Source organism: Pleurodeles waltl, chromosome 11 (genome assembly GCF_031143425.1).
Source record: "Pleurodeles waltl isolate 20211129_DDA chromosome 11, aPleWal1.hap1.20221129, whole genome shotgun sequence".
Classification (NCBI taxonomy): Eukaryota; Metazoa; Chordata; class Amphibia; order Caudata; family Salamandridae; genus Pleurodeles; species Pleurodeles waltl.
In genome coordinates this window covers 234,500,036-234,517,572 of record NC_090450.1, presented here as the reverse complement: position 1 = coordinate 234,517,572, position 17,537 = coordinate 234,500,036, and the positions used below count along the sequence as shown (strand labels likewise).

Sequence of the window (17,537 nt, the reverse complement as noted above, 5' to 3'; positions counted from 1 at the left end):
GGGAAATGTTGTTTTGCTCTATTAAATTTTAGGTGCTGTTTCTTTGAAGCGTTATTTAGTAAAAATATGTTGATGCATACTAGTATTTCCTAAAATATTCCTAATTGAAAGCCAGTGTATAACTATTTTCAACAAGATTATGGGGAGCATGAAAATAAACATGCACTGGCAAAGCCAACCAATCCAACATCTTTTGTCAATAAATTATGTGTTTTGACATGGCTTTTGTAACACTTTGTTGTTGTGGGAGATGCCATCCCCTCACAACTTTAAAAAACACACAGGCAAAAAGAAACAAAACGTTTTTGGTCTCAAAAAGCACACATTGCCACCAGTGGCATAACAAATGCCCTGCAGCATCCCTCCAAGGGCCCCGTCGGCATAGCACCTGCCCTGAGTGAGTCTGGGGCCGGGGGGCTCCAGTTTCGTTACACCACTGATGATTGCCACAGTATTTCCTGGCACTGAACAAAACTACTCTGTATGCCAATATGCTCCTTGTGGAAGAGTAGAATGCGATCACTCATAGTAAAGCCAGCTGATTGCTCGAGAAGGAAAGAGAAGTTTGACAAAAACAAAATGTCTTTGTTAACGCCAGACCCAATTCGGGACCCAATTCTTAAAGTCACAAAAGTGCACTCATGGTATATATCTTTGAATCAGTGTCTCTCATGAGTTCACAAGAAGTAGGCCAGGAATTTGCTCATGTGAAAATCTATTGAGTATTTACAAGTTCATTTTCCACCCAACCACTTTTTTCCCCAGCCATGAAAGAACTTCTACTTTCGTCATTGTCAGGAGTACATTTCCAACCTTTCTCATTATGGGAAAAGATTAGAGAGGAGCTGGTGAAAATCCTTAAAAAATTCAAGTTTCAGAATCAGAAGCACTACAGCCTTGGAACAATTGCGTACTGCTTATTCCAGCCCCAATATGTAGATCGGGGGAAAGGGAAATAAGGAACTTGCTATAGTAGGGATTGAAATTGCAAGTATTCAAGCCCTACTACAGTAGTAGTCCTGGCATAATGAGAAATTATGGCAGCAATCTAATTATGTAAGACCTCTGATAATAGCCTCTCTGTCACCACACTACATGGCACGAAAGGGACAAGTAGATTTTTTTTACAGGACAAGTAAATTTAAGAAGAAAATTTTCCCATGGACAAGCAGATATTTTATTAAACTCCACACCCCTGCTGAGGAGTACGGAAGGGTGTCAGGTCGCCAAATAAACATACCCAAATAGGAGGCTCTTAAGCTCACATTACATGGGACTACACTCTAAAAGTTGCAGACATCAGCGGCCTTCAATTGAACCTCTTTAAGATAGCTGGACTTCCTCTCACACCAAGACCCCAGAGGCTGAACACCGGTGACTAGTCACCCTTACAGAGAACCACCCCAAGAGAGTTGCACAGGTGGCACAATCTACATAAGTCACATTTAGGACACACAAATCAAGAACCCTGACAAAAGCAGAAGTAGCAGCAGAGGGTTGCAGGATTGCCAGAGGAACAGAGTCAGCTGTAGGTGCATACTTCTTCGAAGCAGTAAAGTCATCTGTGCCATCGATCTGGATGGTAAGGACAGGTAGGAGCATTAACAAAATTAGAAGTCGTAATAGTCAAAGGAGTGTGAAATGACGTGGTATTAAATCTGATGGAACAGCTGGATCATTATGGGACTTGACTTTGTTCAAAGCGGATTCAAGATTCTGTAATTGCTCATTAAACAATTAAAAAATCTCAGTAAATAATACACTAATTTTGTTTAAGTAAGAGTGAAAAAGGTCCCATCTCAATAGTCGCTATGGGGATCCGTCAGGTCTTTGCTCCAACTTTTAGCCTCAGTAACTTGAATGCTCATTTTCTTCCGCATAGCTGCAGGACTGCTCATAGAAGGTGGGGAGGGACTATCAATGTCAGCAGATTGAACTAGAGAAGCCTTCAAGGCCTGACCATAATCAAGAGCCATATATTGACCTCCAGCATGCAAGGGAGGGTCAGATGGGTTTAACAACGCTCTAATGTAAATTCACAATGTGGTTACCTGGGGTAGTGGGAATGGAGTTATATGCAAGTTTGATCAAGTTGACATCTCGTTCAGCAATTCAGGGGCATAATAGGTTTTTAGCATAACAACTTTGTCGTGTATGTAAATTTTGTGCCTTGCCTTGTGAGGAGAGTTTAACTGCTCCTATTTCATGGCCGAGGGTAGCAAGACAATACCTGCCCAAAACCAGCAGAGAGGGAGAAACTATTAACTCAATTACAAGGAATGTGTGGAGTTTTTATGGCTTTGTCACGATATACAAGGTGTTTTAATTCCTTAGGAGGCCCTGCACAAATCCCATCTAACTAACCCTGAAAAAATTAAAATAAGGGGAAAAATGGAGAGGCCAGTTATATTAACCTACATTCTCTCCCTATGGCAGAGGGGCGTTGATCTGGAACCAACCCGGGAGTTATTTTCCAACAGCAATTCTCAAAAGCAGACCAGTAAGGACATTTATCCTGGTCTATGGCTTACTAGCCAGGATACAGGTGTGTCTCAAACACATATGCCTACCCCCCCCCCCCAATACTGATGATAACACATTTATCTTGAAAATTATGGAATTAATAACCCCATACCTGGCTGTACATATGATACAGAGAGGGGACTTTAACGATGTACTCAACAGACATATGCCAAGACACTGCCTAAACACACAACCAGGCATAATAACATTCCTGACAGAAACCATGGGTAACATGGGTTGTGTTGATATCTGGAGTAATGCACCATTCATAAAGAGAATACTCCTTTAAGTCAATCACATACAACACCTATAGCAGGCTGGATCGAATATTTGTCATGGGTGAACAATTGATGAAAATATAAGTTGCAAAGCACTTTAACAGATTTCTCTCAGTTCGCTCCCCAATGCTAACGGAGTATAACTATGGGGGAATTAATACACATTCACATCTGGAAGCTGAACCCTAAGGTCCTATCAAACACCCTCTTACACAGACATATGCACATCACTAGACCCATGTTCTGAAAATACCTGGGGATCCATAGGCAACAGGGTGACTGAGTGCGGGGGCAATGAAGCTGGTTCTGCGTGGTCAAAATGGTAGTTTAAAGCTGCACAAAAGGCTGCAGTGGCAGGTCTGAGGCACGTTTTAAAAGGCCTCTTTAGTGAATGGCACAATGAGTGCTGTAGGGCCTTTAGTAGCATTTAATTTACAGGCCATGGGTACATGCAGTACAATTAACTTGGGACATTTTGCTAAATTAAATATTTTAGGCAGAGAATGCAAGCACTTTACCACTTGTTACATGTAAAAAGTGCACAGAGTACAAAAAACAGCCACAAAAACGGATTCAGCAATAGAAGGCAACTTGTGGAGACCCTCCAAAAGGGCCAGGCTCAACAAGAAGGGAGTCTGAAGTTATAGCCTTCTAATCGAGCTTTATCACGCCCCTTGACCTAATCAGGCAGGAGAACTACTGGAAACTTTTAATGGAGCTATGCAGTTCGCCATACTGCCTGAATCCCAGAGAGAAAGCATCTTCATCACAATGATGCGGAAACCAGCAAAAATCACAGCGACCACACATCTTGTAGACCCTGTCAATGATTAATGTGGCAACAAGGAAATTAAGCAAGGTGTTCGCTAGTTAACTGCAGAAGGTTAAAGGTGCCCTCGTACACAAAGACCAATTTGGCTTCACCCCAAGTCTTAGCAAGCTATGGAATAGCGTAAGGTTACTTATATATAGCACACTACAAACTCATCCTGCTTAGTATGAGCATTGACTATGAGAAAACCTCTGAAACGCTGAGCAGAACCTTGCTGATGGCAGCAGTGAGAAACATGTGCTTCAAGCCCTACTTAGTAAGCTGGATTCTGTTACTTTGCACTGAACCCTCAGCGCAAGGTAAGGTCTGGTGGCCTAGTCTCGAAAGACGAGGACGATAGAACGATGCCCTGTTTCCTCCCTAGCTATTTGCCCTTGCGATGCAACCATCACACTAAAGCTCCGAAGGGCAATGCATGGCTGGGAAAGCAGGGTGGTGACATAATGCTCACAGTCTTATGCAGATGTCAAACAAACTCCTGAGGTAGCCTCAAGCAGTCCGGTTACTTAAGAGCGAGCTTAAAAGATATAAATTATTTCAGGCCATCGGAGTAAGTCCTTTCTGTTCCAAATTGGCAAACTACTAAAAGCATCCCCAGACAACCTCTAATAACTTCACCTCTACTAGGAAAGGAAGACAGACGTAAAGGTACTTGGGGAATAAAGGTAGTGCACACCCATGAGAAACAATATACATACAATATGGGTAGACTCTTAAGTGTTAAAATCATTAGTAAAGTTCTGGAACACTCTGCCTTATGGGCAGAATCACCATAGCTAAAATAGTTCTCATTACCTGCTACTAGAGTACACTACAAAAGTCCACGTGTCCCATACCAACATCCACGTTTACAGAATTAGTTTAAAGATCTCTTCCTTATGGGCCAGAAAGAGGAGTAGATTCACTCTGAAGTTACTCAAGCTTGATCAGGAGGGCATGGGTCTGAGCTACTGGACCTAGAAGTACACTAAATCATTGCCCATCAACGGCATGCAGCGAAATGGTGTACATTTAAAGATAACTGGGGAAATATGTGGATGAAGGGTGTCCTGGAGCATGTGTTATTAAACAAAAAAAATACAAAATAAGAGTAGGGTTGTGAACTTGCTTTACTGACTAATCACATGGTCATTTAAGCCCAAGACATATTTATTAACTTTGGAAAGTTGAAACAAAAAAAAATACAAAATAAGAGAAGGGTTGTGAACTTGCTTTACTGACTAATCACATGGTCATTTAAGCCCAAGACATATTTATTAACTTTAGAAAGTTGAAACAAAAAAAAATACAAAATAAGAGTAGGGTTGTGAACTTGCTTTACTGACTAATCACATGGTCATTTAAGCCCAAGACATATTTATTAACTTTGGAAAGTTGAAACCTGTTTTTCATTCTAGATAACATTATGGTGCAAGTGGCAATACTTAAGAAATCCACACATTTTAAATCCACAACTTCCACTTTTTCAGAAATGGCTTGGGATTGGTTCTAAATTGACTTTTGAAAACTGAGGCTCAGTATGATTATCTCCTCTACAGTAAACACACAAAACAAAACTCTGTTAAAGTGTACTTATTTGAAGCAAGTTTTGAGTAGCTGCTGTGATCACAATAGGATCACCTTTGCTTCCTTAATAAAGAATCAAATTGGTGGGAGAAAAACCACGAGCATATGTAGCCCAAACATTTAGAGCAACACCTTAAATTTATAAGGAAACTGAAAAAAGTATTGTTCCAGCAGGTTTTCCAAACATCACATTTGACTCTATGGGACATTCAGCCTAAAGGGGAAGTGGTCCTATGCCTGCACAGCTGTATGCCACTTACTGGTCAGATTATGTTATTCTTTGTCTGCTCTGGGACTGCGACCTGACAGAAATGTTGAGCCTTTAAGATTTTCCACTGTTCACCAAAGAAGTTGTAAAGATTCCTTCATGGTGCTGAGAACATCCTGGGTCTTCCTTCTCTTCCCCAATCACCTTCACCTTCCTCCACTCTTTCCCCACTGAACTCTGAGGCAGCAGTCTAGGGTGGTGGTTATTAACCTGTGGTCCAGGGACCCCTAGGGGTCCTCAACAGCTACAATGGGACTGCTTGGAAAACTAAATATTAACAGTAATGATCGAGTGGGGGTGCCCAGAGTCCAATACTGATTCTGTAGGGGTCCCTGGGCTCCAGAATTAAGAAGGGGTCCACAGAAGTTATAAGGAGAAGTTTGAAGCATCTTGTTTCAACATTGAACTAACTACAACCAAAGTTTTCAACTGACTTCTCATTTATCACCCTATGGGGACCAGATCTACCCTATGGGGACCAGATCTACTTTTGTTCAAGCTATCAATATCCTCTTGGAATCCTTCCCTCTCATATCCGATTTCACCCTACTGGGTGATTTTTAACTATCATCTAGACAATCAGACATACAATGACTCAGAGAATTTAATTGATGCTATGGCCGGATTTGGGTTTACCCAGATAGAAGAAACTCCCACCCACGTGGCGGACCTTCCCATGACGGTATTTTTACTAATCTTTTTATCTCCAGTCTATTAACTCTACAGCTGGTGTGGACCGATCACAGAGTGGTGACCTGGGAAACTGAAACCCCACCCTCCCCCCCATCCCCCACCCCCAAGACTCTTCTCAAGGCATTGGTCCACCAGGTCTGGCATATCATTCAGGAGTCAGATTTTAACAGACTTCAATTGGCGTTTCAATTAGAGTGGTCAAATAATATGGATCAATTATCCTCAAACTACTCCAATTGGCTGAAATCAGCAGGCAATACCCTTGCACCTCTTAAAAGCAGCACTTACCAAAGAAGCAAACAGTCTGCCCCTTGGTTTAATGAAGAACTAAAGGGGCGCCAAACAAAATTCTCAGAGGCAGGGGAGGAGATGGAGCATGACTTACATGAGAGGGACAAATACAAGTATTGTATTGCACAATTTAAAGATCTCCTATTAAAAGTCAAATCTAAATACTTCACTGAAAAAAATTGAACCTGCCACTAACTGCGCTAGAGAGCTTTTTCAAACTGCCCTTAAACTCTCAGTTATACCCACAGGCAAGGCCACAGACTGTAGCCACTTGCAAAATCCTTCTCTTGGAATCCTCTCTCAAATCCGATTTCCCCTTACTTGGTGATTTTAGCTATCATCTAGAAAATCAGACGGGCTATGATGCAGAGAATTTAATAGTAGCTATGGATGGCTTTGGGTTTACCCAGATATCAGACACTCCCACCCACGTGGCAGGGCATACTCTAGCGGATTCTCAGCCTTTTGTTATTGTAAGAGCAGTATAACCGGATCACCTTAGGCTGCAGAGAGTGACCTCCAAGGACCCTTCACCGAGGGCGGCCTCTGAAGTCGCTTCACCTCATTTTCCCAACTGCTACTGAGAGTGGTACAATTCTCCCTAAGCGGCTCCTCTAGTGAGTGTTTGTGAATGCGAGTGGGCCACATCCAGTAGAAGCAACCTGACTCCTTTCCTCTCTTTTCTTCCGGTCTCTCATTTGGGTATATGTCGATTAGAGGAATGTGTTGGCCAACGGGTCTCCCGCCCCAACACAAGACTCAAGTCTCCATGTTCCTTTGGGCTCCGGCCCATGTATTAAAGCTGTAGGCATGCAGGAGTACAGAGATCCTGATGCATCAACTTGACAGTTTCAATCCCCCCTTTGCATCAGATACTGTTTAAATAACTAAACGGCTCCCTTAGCGAAACAGTATTTCCCAGGTTTAACTTAATTTAATACTATATTGATTGCCAAACTTGCATTACAGGCATTTCCCAACTGAAACCTGTTCTATTAATTAATACTGCATTGCTCACCAAACATTTTAATTTTGTGAAATGTCTGACAGGGATAGCTAAGCATCTGAAAATTGGCAGGGTAGAATTAATGAGTTAATTAAAAAATTGATCCAACATGAAGTATGTTCCTGTGTAAAACAGCCACTAGACCACTTTATGTTTGGGAGTGATTCAGATGACAATGAAGGAGATCCTCTTTCGATCCCTTTGGAGAAGACGGTTCAAAATAACAAAGAGGGAAAGCGAAAAAGAAAATCTAACCATCTTGATACCACTGAAAGAGAGGCTGTAGCTTATAAAAATAAAATAGAATAGGAGGTCTAAGCACCTCAGACAGAATGGAGGTCTTAAGCACCTCGAGGAGAATTGGAGGTCCAAGCACCTAAGAGAGATTGGGCGACCTAGGCAACAACATTTTTTATAGTGTCCTTTAGGCACAGTGGACTGATGCGCTCAGTGACATCCAAGATCGTGATGCAAACAATGTTGATCTTCCCAGGTCTGTTACATTACTGGGCGCTGCAGAGGATAAAAGCAAAAGCCCTTCGGAAAGGTTTGTGGTATGGCGACAAGGTAGTCCTAGATCGGGAAACCAGAATAGAGCTATATTGGTGGCTGGAGAATTTGGACGTATGGAATTGCAGGGCAATTTCTGATTGTTCTCCAGACTTCATTCTGGAGTCGGATACGAGCTCTGTTCGATGGGATGCACATCTTGGTACACAGGACACTGCCGGTTTGTGGTCTCATGTAGAGAGGTCACACCATATAAACTATTTAGAGTTGACAGCAGGGCTCTATGCCCTTATGAGCTTCAAAGATTGTTTGAACAACAGTACTGCTAAAGATGGACAATGTTTCTGTAGTTGCTTATATCAACAGGCTAGGTGGAACAAGATCTTCAGACCTGTCATTAGCGAAAAAGCTTTGGTTGTTTTGTTTGGAACACAAGATTGAACTAAAGGCAGAATATTTTCCTGGGAAAGTGAATGTCAGTGCTGAATGGAATTCAAGGTTTTTACGGGCTTGCAGCAATTGTAAACTCAATACAGATTTTTTCAGAAGACTATCTCAAGTTTGGGGCCCTCTATAGTTAGACCTGTTCGCGAGCAGACTGACATTTCAACTGGAGAGATACTTCAGTTGGATGCCAGATTCGGGTGCTCTGGCAGTGAATTCTTTCCTCCACACTTGGAAGGGAACAAACACCTATGCGTTTTCTCCTTTCACGATGATCCCAAGAGCTCTACAGAAGTCAGGAAGGAGAGATGTTCTGTTGTTCTGATAGCTCATAATTGGATCATACAGGCATGGTTCCCGATGTGCCTGGAACTAGCTTGCGACATCCCCTTCTTGATGTCCTCAGTGCAAGGTCTTTTACTAAACCCAGATGGAGAAAAACATCCTCTGTTTCTGAATGGGACTTTGAACCTTCTTGCATGGAAAGTGTCAGAAGAGCTAGAGGAATGTCAGGTCTTTCGGGTAGAGCTTAAGCACTCTTGGATTAATCATGGGCACGGGTACCCACCGTAGGTACAGAGGAATCTGGAATTTTTGGGTATGTTGGTACTTGGAAAGGGCTATGGATCCCATGGAGGCCCCTCTAGTGGAGGTTGTCAACTTTTTAGTAGAACAGTTTGATAAAGGCCTTAGTTACATGACAATAACTTGCTATAGGTCCGCGATTTCAGTGGGACATAGTTTGATCATTGGCAGATCTGATGGAAAGAATGTTTTGGTGTGCAGGGTGCTTGAAAGCATTAGACTTGGAAGGCCTCCTATATCTAGGTATATGGGATGTTAATTTGGTTCTATCCATGTTTCAGGGGTGTGGAATTTAATAAAATATCTACTTGTCCAAGGGGACAGGTTGCTTCTTAAATCTACTTGTCCTGTAAAAAAAAAAAAATCTACTTGTCCCTCTGGTGTCATGTAGTGCGCCGACAAATTATGGCAGCAATCTCATTATGTAAGAGCGTTGATAACAGCCTCTCGGATCATGCCAGGGCAAACACTATAGTAGGGCTTGAATACCTGCAATTTCAATTCCTACTATAGCAACTTCTTTATTTTGCTTCCTTTCCACAGATCTGCATAGCAGGGCTGGAGGAAGCAGTATGCAATAGTTCCAGGGCTGGAATGCCTTTAAGTCTGGAAACCTACTAACTTACATGTTTTATGGATGTTCACTAGCTGTTCTCTAATCTTTCCCCATACTGAGAAAGGTTAGAAATTTACTCCTGACAATAGCAGAAGTAGAAGTTCTTCCAGGATTTGGAAAAAAGCAGTTGGAGTCCACGGGAGCTTGTAAACGCTCAACAGATTTTCACATAAGCAAATCTACACGTGCATAAGTGCTTGTGCTAAAATACAGTTCACAGATATTTTCTAGGAGTATGATTTCCTTATCTAATTCTTTAAGTTCTTGTGAATTCATGAAAGCCACTAATTCAAAGACATATAGCATGGGTGCACGTTCATGACTTTCTTTAAGAATTGGCTCCCTAATTAGGTCTAGCATTGACCAAGACATTTTGTTTTTACCAATATTTTATTTCTCTCCATCTATCGGCTGGCTTTACTATGAACATTCTGTTGTTCCGCAAGGAGAATATTGGCACACAAAGTAGTTTTGTTCAGTGCCAGGAGCTACTGTGGCAATAAGGGGCATAATGAAACTGGAGAGGGTATGGAGCCCCCCGACCCACACAGGGCATGGTGCTGTGCTGAGGGGGTCTCCCTGCACTGCAGGAACTTTGTTCCACCACTAGTGGCAATGTGTGCTTTTTGCCAGTGTTCGTTACAATAGTGAGGGCCTGGCAGCTCCCACAACAATACAGTGTTACAAAAGCCACGTCAAAATAAGACCTGCTTTGACAAAACCAAAAGACTCACAACAAATGTTGGATCCGTTGGCTTTGCCAGTGCTTGTTTATTTTCATGCTTCCCATAATCTTGTTGAAAATGTTAGGAATATTTTTTGCAAATACTAGTATGGATCAACAAATGTTTACTAAATGACGCTTCGAAGAAATATAAACCTAAAATTTCATGGTAGCATTTTTTTCTGAGCATTTTATTTTGAAAGCAAAGAATCATCACTCTTGCTTACAAGCTTCTGCAAACATTTGTATATAATCAGAAAGCATTCAGGGAGCATTAAACTTAGCCTCATATTGACAAACTTTTCAAATCGGTGTCCACTTTTTTTATTTTCTTTTTTTCTTACTGGAACCACTGTCAGTAGTGCAGTTTAACCTTAATACGTTTTTTAAAGCACTCACCCTAATAATAAAAGCTTTTCAATAATGAACAATAAATACAAGTCCGAACATCTTTAACTTATGGGCACACACATTACCTCAACTGGAGACAGTCCCTTTTCTGTAAACTGGCAGCCAAAGAGTTTGTCCTGCAGGGGGTTGGGCCTACTTGTCCCAAGGAGAAAATAAAAATAAAAACTTGTTGTCCTTGACCCCAAACATGTCCCAGGCGTTTAAGCCTTGGGGGTAATTAACAGAGTTTATGATGCTCTTGGGGTTACTTTTGGTATCACAATAAGAACAAAACTATATCTGAAACAATGTTCTACCTATGTTTTGATATCTGCAAAAAGCTTTGTGTGGTAGATTGAAGGAAAGAATATGATTGCAGAAGGAGTGTATTTCGTCTGGAAGGTACTGACCAACTACTGATTTATTTTATTAAACCTTTTAAGGGGGTTACTGTGGCCATGGTTGCTAAATGGGTTAAATGGACTATGCAATCAGCTTGCACTGACTCACAGATATTTCAAGCACATTCTATGAGAGGTGCTATGGCAAGCCAGTCTTTTTATAAAGGCGGCACGTTAGAGGATATTTGGGGAGCAGCAGACTGGTCTCTACTTTTGCTAAACATTATTGTAAACAATTCAAGCACATGTTTGATGTAGTTCTTAGGGGCTACCAACATGCATAATGATAGCCTCTGGTCTTATAATGAAATAGCGTTTCTCCAAATGAAATGCCAAGAGAATGTAAATTTCATTAGAGACACGGAGGCTAACATTAGCCCTCCCTTATGGATTTTTTTTAATATAAAAAAAAAAACTAAACCATTTATACAAGAAATATGTCTTACCCAACAGTAAATTATTTGAATCCCTCGTCTTTGTCTAGTTTGTAAATTATTTGCACAAAATAGATAACAATTTTCATTGTTTGCAGATAATTTTGCAGTAATACAGTCCACTATGGTGGCTGCCGTGTTAGCATTGATGTTCTACTTGTTTGGCGAATGGAAGAAGGACGAGAATCTCTCATGACTGAACTGGTGGAGGATTTCTTGAGCATACGTTCTTTCAGTTGGACTACTTACCTGGATAAAGTTTATTTGACATTTAAAAGAGGCAGAATACTGTCTCCAGAGAGTTGATATGTATACCGAGTGTTCTGTTCTGGAATGCTTTGTTTATGATGTTTTCCTCTTTAAAGTGCTGTGTGGAGTGGCATTTAAAGAATAATGCATAATGTTAGCCCTCCGTGTAGTTAATGAAATTCATTCTCTTGGCATTTCATTTGGCGAATCGCTATTCCCTGAGATAGGGGAGGAGATGGAGGAAGGGGTATGGCTTGCAGAATAGGGGCAAATAGAAACAGTGTACTGCAGAATATAAAGTCCTGCTATTAAAAGTCAAACCTGAATATTTCACTGAGAAGAAAAAAAAAAAAACTAACTCCACTAGAGAGCTTTTTCGAACTGTCCTTAAACTCTTGGCTACACCCACAGGCAAGGCCACACATTGCAGCCAGGCCTTTTTCAATTCACTAAATATTTTCAACAGTTTTGCAGCAAAGAATTCTATAGGGCCAGGGAGCGAGACTTTTGCATCCGCTCCCACTAGCAAATCCTTTTAGTAAATTCTGTCAACTTAAAGAGGAACACGTAAAACAGGCCATTCTGTCCACTAAATCTGGATCTGCACTGGATCCTTGCCCTCCATCCACTGTCCAGAAAGCTCCGGATATTACTGCCCACCTCTTGAACAAGATCTTTAAAGCTATGTTCACATCTGTTATTTTCCCTTAAAAATGGAAAAAGGCATCCATTATTCCTCTAACGTAAAAACCCAGCCTAAATCCAGCAGACCCCGACAGCTTTCGGCCTATATCCTGGATTCCTTTGCCGGCTAAGCTGGTAGAGACAGCCATGAACTACCAACTCACCTCCTTCACAGCTAACAACCAGCTGCTGGATAACACCCAATTTGGATTTAGAAGCGGCCATAGCACTGACACAGCACTTATTGTGGCCACAGAGGAAATCAAGATTACATTATGACAATGGCCTCTACCATGGATCATCTCTATCTAATATGAAAAAACTACACTATATTCAGAACTCCGCTGCCAAGCTACTATTACATGCAAAGCCACAAGCCCACATCTCACCTGCCTTGAGAGCACTACACTGGTTACCCATTGCCAGAAGATGCACCTTCAAGCTGCTCTGTATCACCCACAAAGCTATACATGGAACAGGACCGCTCTTTATCAGAAACAAAATAATCAAATACATTCAACAAAGAAACCTCCACTCAAGATTGGCACCCGCCTTAGAACACCACCGTACAAGAAAAAGACTATAGGTGGTACATACTTCACCGTTCAAGCAGCCAAACTATGGAATTCATTATCCCCAAATATACGATCCACAGATAACTATATTGTTTTCAGAAGATTACTGAAGAGTTTGCTCTTTCCTTCATAACCACCATATTCAGACAGCTATGGATTGTATATGCCTGTGTTGATAAATATTTTTAATCTGATTTTGTGTATATTCCAGATATGTGTAGTTCTTTAGGAAATATGTATCGCTACTATGTCATAACAATAGATCACACACATACTCTTTAAACCTGTTTAACTAATGTATATTTACTCACGGTTGAAATATATATATATATATATATATATATATATATATATATATATATATATATATATATCTTATTGTAAGATTAACATGGTCATAGGTCATGGCATACCTCCTAGATGAGTTGTTATATTAGATACTTATGAACTCCTGCTCTCATTTTATATCACAATGATCAAATGTTTTACTATCATAAGCATTTGGCTATTCAAAACTTGAGAAAAGATAAATAAATGTTAGAAAAGTACACTTATTAATTAACTTCATATATTACAAATCTTGAAAGTCTGTCTTTGTACAATACTACTTTTCTTCTCATATTATACCCATTATTATATTTCTTGAACATATATCCCCTTACTATGTATTTACATATCTATATTACTCTAGTCCTAATGTACTAGAGAAAAATAAATACAAATCTATAAATAAAATTCAAGTTAAGTAAATAAAAAATTTATAATTAATAAATTAAATAAAAATGATCAAAAATGTGTCTATATATATATAAAATTATAAATAACAAATATTATATTTTTACTCTTGTAAGCTTTACTTTGTCTACTCATCACCATATGTCATGTCTCTATCAATCTATCCTCCATCTCCACTCTGACTCATCCCAAACCCATTCTACTACTTTCATCTCCTATTTAACCCTGCCTAAGCTCTCCCACATCTAACTCAACCAAACCTCAGTTTACTAACATGATCTCCCAAACAACCCTACTAAATTCTCCCTCATTTATCTCACCTTTGACTCATCCAAAACCCCTCCTGCTACTATGATCTCCCTAAACCCTTTTCACAGACTCTTCCCTCGTCCATCCACCATTTACTCATCCCAAGCCTCATCCTGTTACTATAAACTCCCAATTAACACTTCTGGATTCTTCCCTCCTCTACCCCTCTATTACTCCAGTCAATCCAACTTACAAACTCACATAACCGCGGCTCAAATTAACTCATAATAATACTAACTCTGTACTCATATTTCCCTATACTAATCCACTACTAATTCCTTTTGGGTTCTGGAGTAGCATGCTACTCGCCGAAAAGCGCTTCAACGCCTCGTCGAGTGTAGTAAGCGCTATATAAATACTATTACAATGCAATTACAAATAGATAAGGACAGCCTTTTTTTGCTTTATTTGTCCGTGGCTTTTGATGTGGTCAATCATACTTTACTGATTGACCGGTTACAGAGGATTGGAATTAAGGATGCTGCCTTGGCACTGCTGAGCTCCTTTCTTTCTGATCGTATTCAAATAGTTTCCCTTAAGGAATTTACCTCTGAACATTTTAAACTGCCTTGTTGGGTCCCTTAGGGATCATTGTTAAGCCCAACTCTATTTAACTTACCCCTCTGGCTTGCCTGATTAAGTCCTTCTGCCTGTCATTAGTCTCTTATGCTGACGCCACTATCTGACAGTAGCCAGAAAAGAGGAGAGTCCTTTCGGTTCTGCATGAGTGCTGTTGGCAAATGGATGGACAGAAATTGCCTTAACTCCTCAAACACTGAAATTATTCTATTCGGCAACAATGTTTCTTTCTGGTATCCATCCTGGCGGGCTCTGGAGTTATGGTCGCTCCCTCCACCCATCAAAAAGGTCGAAAAAGGTCCAAAATGTAGGATGAAAAACTAGCTTTTAAAGACCAAGTTTGTTCAGTTATCTCTGCTTCCTATTATAGGCTGAGAATCAAAGAAAATTGCAAATTTTATTCCCCCAGCCATTTTAAAAACGGTTGACTGCATTTATAATTTCTAGACTAGACTATTGCAATTGTTTCTACCAGAACCTGCAAAAATTAGTTTTGCATAAACTGCAGGTTCTACTAAATTCTGCAGCACGGATGCCCCTGAATGTACCCAGATCTCACTCCGCCACTCAAGCGGTAAGTAGTTTACATTGGCTTCCCATCAAACAACGAATTGTCTTTGAAGCTCTTTTTATTGCGTTTAAAGGACTGCATGGTCAGGGTTCGGAATACCTGAAAAACAGCTTGAAACCCTATGTACCCAGCAGAAACCTGCAGTCTATCTCAGCAAACATCCTAGCAGTCCCCTCCTTTAAATGCTCCTCGGGGAGGGGGCAGGAATTTGTTAGGTGTACTGTTGAGAATTGGAATAGTCTTCCCTACGACTTGAAATCCATGCCTTCTCCTTTTCGGAAATCCCTAAAAACGTAGTTATTCAGGCAATAGTGGGTAGGGTACCTTGTTTCCTTGTGTGCTTTCAGTGCCAAGACGCCGCGGGCATTTTTGCGCTCTACAAGTATTCTCATCATTATAATAACCATAGCATTGAGTTTGCATTCTTATAGGTCTTCAGGCCACATGCACTACAGTCTTTTAAGGGTGAAATAGCCATTTGAAAACAGAGAAGCAGGGTCTCATGCAGCAAGGCATTTCTGAAGCTGATGTATGTCAACAGGTTTTACAGACGTGTACAGATACAGGGAGGAACATACAAGGGGGGGAACATACAATTAAACACTCAAACTAACTGCGCATAAGTCTGCAATAGGCACTGCACATTGCAAGTTAAACTTTTAGAGGTATGTATGTGCACTAGTTGATTTCAAGCATTACTATATGCAACACTCAATGCAGACATAAATACACCTTGATCGTTAAATGTTTTTTCTGGAACCTACAGGTAAGCAAAACATGGTTGCACACATACTTTTGTATGGACAGTTTAGGAATTTCTGTACCGCTAACGAATTCATCAGTACTCCGCAGCTATCAAATATTCAGTAATTATTTCATCCCCACACCTCCGTAAGAAATGCGTGAACAGACAAAACACACTGTATGGTGGGATAAGAGTGTCTAACAAAACTAATTTTAAACATATCGCTCAGGTCAGTTGTGAGTGTACTTTAGCTATGTTTAACACTTTACGACAAGAGGCAGCCATGCTTAATTTGTAAAACAGTAAGTGCCGGAGCCCAAAGTTCTGCTCAGAAGTCCCCCGGTGGTTCTACTGAATGTTGGCATGCCGAATAAAAAGCCTGGATAGTTTTGAATCCACCTATTGCCCCTCTAAACCATGACCAGGCACTCCCTGCCCGTTCATCTAACTCTTTCAAGCTCCTGCTTCTCTCTGTCAGTTTTTTTCTCTCTCTGCCTCCCTAATTCCACCTGGTCTCTTTTTCTGCCTCTTGCTCTGGGTTAAAGTCTGATGAGGTAAAATCAGCGTTGGTCCTCAAAAATGAGTGCTGGTTGGTTCCAACTCCTATTACCGTCTCAAAGTAGTTTGGGAGTACGTTCCATCATCGTTCTGGGAGAGACAGTCCAAAGCTGAGCAGAGAGAATATTCAAGCTCTCAGTCCTACCTATCTTAAAACAAACACTCAATAGCACCTGAACTACATGTATTTTTTGATCAGGTAAATAAAGCTAGCCACTGCCTCTTACAACCTAATGAGCCCACATACAGTGCATCTTTTAATGGATGCTACAAACCTAACCTGAGCCGCTCATAACTTTGTTTAGTGCTTACACCTGAGCAGGACAGGTTCTTGCTCAACAACACTGTACAAATAAACTGCCAGAAATATTGACTATAGTTGTGCATTAAATGTTACATAGAACACCGGAACTGTAAAGTGTGGTCATCGATTACAATAGCAGGGGACTGAAGTCCCTTTATTGCTTGTACCTTGCCCTGAGAAACTGCAACCGGGCCAAATATAGTAGCATCAGGCACCAATAGTGATGAACAAGCTCTTAAGTGGATGAGATCTCTGAATTGAAAACATGCTTGAAACAAAAGTAACAATGCTGAATGCTATGTAGGTACCCCATAATTAGAGGGAAGAGGGTAAGATATTTTGAATAGCAAAATCTTTTAAATGACATACATTTAGTTCTCAGACACTGTTATGAAATGTAAAGTGTTGTTTGACTGTCCCCAAATAGTTTATTCACCTCCACTTGTAAAGAACCAGTAATGGCGGGTGCAGTGCCACTGCAAAGTGACACCAAGCCTACATCGTAAGGCAGAGGACTATGAATAGGGACGATACACAACATACATCCTCTGTCTGCCTTTCAACAGAAAACCTGGCGTTGTTGTAAAATGCACACGTCTCAATCAGATTTATTAGAAAATACTTTTCAAGAAAGACAAATCACACAGTCTGAACGCTATTGATTCTG

The 17,537-nt window shown here is 40.7% G+C and overlaps 1 protein-coding gene across 5 annotated transcripts in view; it reads right to left on the bottom strand.

Moving 5' to 3' along the window:
• The window catches only part of ACSL3 (acyl-CoA synthetase long chain family member 3), a 503,023-nt gene that overhangs the window by 360,554 nt on the left and 124,932 nt on the right, over positions 1-17,537 (bottom strand). The window lies entirely within an intron of this gene.